Below are 5,852 nucleotides of genomic sequence, written 5' to 3' on the forward strand. Positions count from 1 at the left end.
TGATTGTACCCACCAAAATCTTTAGAACTGACACAGTACTGTTGAGGCCTGGAACTTGCTTATAACTCAATAAACATATCACTGCCAAAGAAAGTATTGTTGAGAGTAACTTGCCCAGGAATCTGACATACTGGGAGTTATGGTGAAGAAGAAGAAGAAGAAGAAGAAGGAGGAGGAGGAGGAGGAGGAGGAGGAGGAGGAGGAGAAGGAGAAGGAGAAGGAGAAGGAGAAGGAGAAGGAGAAGGAGAAGGAGAAGGAGAAGAAGAGGTAGGTGGGACTGAGAGAGCTCTAAGGGAACTGTGACTGACCAAAGGTCGCCCAGCAGGCTGCATGTGAAGAAGTGGGGGATCAAACCCAGTTCTCCAGATTAGAGTCTGTCACTCCTAACCATTACACCACAGCTGGCTCTCTTTAAGGAGGGTGCTGAGAAATCCCCATCAGGTAACTTGTTCCTCATACACAACTATAGTTCACTTTGAATGATGGTTAAAGCATATTAAGTCTGCAGCATAAACTCAAAGAAAAGGCCACTGATACTAGGAGTGTGCACACACACACAAATCAGAATTTTTCAGATTTAGGTATATTGGACCCCAAAACATTTGGGAGGTCCAAAACCTGAATTCCAATACCGGTATGGTATTTTAATCCCCCCCCCCCGGAATCCCTTTCCCTCCAGTTCCATTGTACCCCATAGGACTATTAGAGTCAATGGGGAATCCATCTGGAGGTATCCAGGGATATGGGGAAGCTGTTTTTTGAGGTAGAGGCACATACTTTTCAGCATAGCTCCTGGTGCCTCTCCTCAAAAGACTCCCCAAGTTTCAAAAATATAGGAACAGGGGGTCCAAATCACAGGCCCCAAAGAAGGTGCCTCCATCCTCCATTGTTTTCAGTGGAGGAGGAAAACAGCAAAAAAAGCAAGGCCTGATGTCAAACCAGCGAGTCACTGCAGTCGAAACTGCAAGCCTAGGAAAACCCAGTGCCCCCCCCACCTCCAGTTTCTACTGCAGAGACTCTCTGGTTTGACATCAGTCCTTGCTTTTTTTGCTGGTCCCCCAACTGAAAAAAAAAAGGAAGATAGGGGCAATGTTTTGGGGGGCCTGTAGAATTGGATCCCTTGGTCCAATCTTTTTGAAACTTGGTTGGTCTTCTGAGGACCAGCAGCTATGCTGAAAATTTGTTGCCTCTACCTCAACAAACAGCTCCCCCAGAAACCCTAGGATCTATTCCCCATTGAAGCCTATGGGGACCATAGGCTACAATGGAGCCAAAGGCATTTAAAGTCTCTTTAAACACTGTTTAACTATGTCTAACCTGCTGTCCTGGATAATCCCAATTTTTAAGATTATCCAGTATGGGCTATGGTGGATAGCTGGGAAAAAAAAACAAACACCCTCCGTATATCTGACTGAAAGAATAGCCAAAAAATACAGATAAGGTATTTTGTGGGTATTTTTCCAGCTCAGATATATATATATATACATACACACACACACACTAATAGTGAAGTCAGCCCCCTGCGTGTGGATATCTAAATCCGTGCATTGGGGGCACCTGGGGGGGAGGGAGATTTTCGTGCACACTTGGGGCAGACAGCCGGGGTGGTGGTGGAGGAGATGGGGGAACTGGAGGGATGGGGGGGAAGCTTACCTGCTCCTGCTGGTTCCTCCTCCGTCTGCTCAGTTTGGAGCCCCCCCCCCCGCGAGTCTCGCGGGTCCTCTTTCTTTTATATATATATTTGAATTGTTTCCTGCCATCCCTGCAAGCGGGCTCAGGGCGGCTCACATAAATTGGTACAAATGACCGTTAAAACAACATAAAAACATTTAAAACAATCCAATACAATAAGATCATAAAAACATAAGGTGCTAGCAATAGTTCTTAGCTACTCATGATGGCGTGCAAAAATATTTATAAAACAGACAGTTTTCAAATTCGAAGACCTTCCTGGTCTCACCATGGCATAAGCCGGGTGTTAGGGTAAGACCAGGGTCCATAGCCATGATGGTTGATGGAAGTCGTGGGGGCGGCTCCTAGTTAAAACCCTGGTGGAAGAGCTCCATCTTGCAGGCCCTGCGGGACTGTACTGAATCCCGCAGGGCCCTGATCTCTTCCGGGAGCTCATTCCACCAGTATGGAGCCGCCACTGAAAAGGCCCCGGCCCTGGTAGTGGCAAGCCTGGCCTCCTTGGGGCCTGGGAGGGTCAGGCGGTTCTGAGATCCCGATCGCAGTGCTCTCTGGGGTATATGTGGGGAAAGGCGGTCCCTCAAATATGTCAGACCCTGGCCATGTAGGTAAGTTCCAGCACCTTGAAGCGAATTCGGTATATAGCCAAATGCACGCCCCTACTGAATACTGATGGTGCCGGAAAACCATGCAGACACCAAAAAGCTAATGAGGACACCTTCATTTATTTATTTTTTACAATCACTGAACAGTGTGTCAAAGAATAAAGGAAAGGATGTGGCTTAACTCAGGAACCAAGCAGCGCTCTGAGCATTTTATTTTGCAGCAAGTAAACTGACAGGTATCCAACACGAAGTGGCTGACGCTATCGCTCTCCTTGTTGTCGGTCAGCCATCTTGCAGGCAGCCTTGTTCACCGGTGGGGTTCCTTTAGTGCTTTTTCTTCACTTGGATGCAACCCTGTTCAGCGTGGCTGCATGGGCATGCGGGAGCACAGGAGCTGGGGGCTGGGACGTAGCAGGGGACATAGGTGTACTGGCGGCAGCCACAGCAGGGAGCAGCCGGTGCCCCTATGTAATAGATCACCTTTGGCTTGTCTCTTTGGCCACGGCAGAAACTGCAGCCCCGACCACCACAGCGTCTACAGAACACCATCTTTGCAGCGGGAAGGCAAAACTGGAAAGGAGAACAAAAAGAGAGAGACTTTCTGTGAAGGAACTCCAGGTTCTAAGCCTATAACTGAGGTGACATTGTGTTAGTCATCACCTGGAATGCAACACGCCATCTGTGGAGGGTCTGCTGGTTTTACCATAGAGTTTCTGGTGATCCCTATGAGCTACCCTGGATCACTTCCAGGCTGTACCTTGTAGTGACATAGTGATGTTGGCAACATTGCCTCCACCTGTCCCTGGTCCCCATCGAGGCTTACTGACAATGTAAGAATGTTCTTCTACTCATGATTGGTTGCCCTGCTTAAACGAGCTTGATGTGAATTGTGGATAATTTCCCCTGCATTTATAACATGAGGAGCTGTGGTGGCTCAAGTGGTTAAGATGCTGAACTGCAGGCTGTGGAAGGTCGGTAGTTCAGCAGTTTGAGACCCAAGTGTGCCGCATGACGGAGTGAGCTCCTGTCTCTAGTTCCAGCTCCTGCCAACCTAGCAGTTCAAAAGCAAGAAATTGCAAGTATCACTTCAGTGGGAAGGAAACAGCGTTCCGTGCGTCTTGGTGTTTAGTCATGCCGGCCACATGACTACGGAAATGTCTTTGGACAGTGCTGGCTCTTTGGCTTTGAAACGGAGATGAGCACCGCAACCCTAGAGTTTTATATAACATGAAGGCTTCTATATATTGAGAACTAGATGAAGCTGTGTGGTACAACTGCAGAAGTATCAACAAAATGAAGACTGGAATCCGGAGTCTTCGTTTCTTCGTCCTATGTCCTGTGGGCCGGCTTCTTTTGTACACTCTGTGTTGTTGTATGTCATATGTATACACTATATTGTATCTGTTTGTACACATTGTGTAATATAAATATTCTTTGTTCCTTTGCACTTCAGCATAGTGCATTTGATTGCGTTATTTATACTGTGCTTTTTTTGGTTGTTATATACTATACTGTGGTATCACTTTTGTATTAAAGTGATGTTGGCAACATTGCCTCCACCTGCCCCTGGTCCCCACCCTAAGTCCTCAGTTTAGGGTTTACGCAGTTCTATGTTTTTTTAAAAATCCCCCTAAGGGGAGTTTTTAATTGGTTTTTTCACAAACTACAAACTATAACTGAAAATATAGGAAGGGGAACTACATCTAAGGAGAAAGAAAAGACCCACTAATAACTAAAAACCCAAGAGTAGGAGATCAATACATCAGCTTATCTCAATGTTATTCTAAAATGCTAATAATACATTGAACAGAGTCGGTTATGCTAGGTTAATTATCTTTTAGCCACCATTTAACTGTTTAAAGAAATCCCCAGAGCATCCCAAAGCTATTCAGAATTTTCAGGCACAAATCAGAGTCCTTCAGCCACTATTTATTCTTGTCTTTTCTTATCCTCAATTTATATGGACTTTTGGGGGCAGCCTCCCCCTTTTCAGAGAGAGAGTCCTCGTCAGAAGACACCGAGCCTAACATGCCATCTGATTTGCCTTCTTTTTCTTCCTTCTTGTCCTCCGCTGGTTCCCCCAGCTGTGTTCTCAGGAACTCATGTGCTTTAGAAACAGAATCAATATTTTCTTTTTTGTTGTGGAGCTTGAAAATGACGTCTTCTGGAATCAACCATCTATAACTGATGCCATTTGTTTGTAAGAAAAGGATTAAGTCGTTATCATTCTTTCTCTTCTGTCTTATGTCAAATGGGATGTCTTTCAAAATCCTGATATTGTTGTACCAAATTTTCAAGGGTGTTCCCATAGTTGCTTTCAAAATAGAGTCTCTCACATGTCTCTTCAAGAATCTGACTACTATTTCCCCAGGCAGATTATTTTTCTTGATGTATGAGGAATAGGACCTGTAGACCACATCCATCTCACTGTAAAGATATTCCGTTGACAAATCTGTCATTGGGGCTATTGCTTCACTCAGCCGTTGCTTCAGATTCTCTCCTTTAATTTCCGGGACCCCTTGGAGCCGTAGGACCAAATTTGCTTTCTCCATTTGCAGCTGTAGAAGTTGTGACTCTTCCATTGCTTGTTTCATTTCAAGCTTTTGCACCTTTTTCTTAACTTTTTTAGTATTGGCGTCCCTTTCCTTTACCTTCTCCGTCATTTGCTCCGTTGCTTTTAAAGATTGGGTCAATTGTAGCTGCAGTGAAGCCAAGCTCTGACCAATTGTTGACAATTGTTGCTTGATATTAGTCATCTCGTCCAGCAGAGGGTGCAAGTAACCTGCCAGCAATTTGGAAAGCTCAGTGGTCTCTTCCATTCGGGGACTGCCCACTAGTTTCGCTTTCAACAGTTTGTCCTTATCTGGTTTCTTCCCCACCATCTTTTTCGATTTGTTTACTTTTCTGAAAGTTGCTAAAGTCTCTGATATTCATCCTAACTCTTATCTGCGCTCTGGTAAGTGTCATGCCTGTACCCGACCCGGCGCCTGGGAGCTCTGAAACTGAGGACTCCGTGTCTTTAACATAATCAGAAGCACAAGAGTCCTAACCAAACCAAAGTGCTGGGGAGGATGAATGCTAAACCCCAGGACAGTTTGCACCTGAAGCCGATCGGGAAATGCCTGGCCCCAGCAACACACCACCCGATTCTCCACCACCTGTTGACCGGCTGAGGAATCAGAAATGCCGGGATTTGGCAACCAGGCTCAAGGAGGCACGCTTGCGCGGTTGGCGATCATTAAGCTCAGATTACTAACAGAATCAAGGACTTCGTGAAGCCGTGCTAATGAGATAACGACCCAGCATGCTATTTGAACAGACTGCTGGCTGCTAGCAAACTGTGCTGGCAAACTTGTCCATTGGACCAGAAGCTCTGCACCTCTGACTCTGTTTGGCTCCTGACTGATTTCCCGGTTCCTGACTCCAGTCCACGTTTTGATGACCCCTCTGTCTCTTGATACTCGGCTACGCTTCCTGACTATGATACTGGCTTGTTTGGACTCTGACTATCGGTAATGTTTGACTACAGCTTGGCTTTGTGTGATTGGGACTTTTTCT

This window comes from Gekko japonicus, unplaced genomic scaffold (genome assembly GCF_001447785.1).
Source record: "Gekko japonicus isolate JY-2015 unplaced genomic scaffold, Gekko_japonicus_V1.1 scaffold1184, whole genome shotgun sequence".
NCBI classification, from domain to species: Eukaryota; Metazoa; Chordata; class Lepidosauria; order Squamata; family Gekkonidae; genus Gekko; species Gekko japonicus.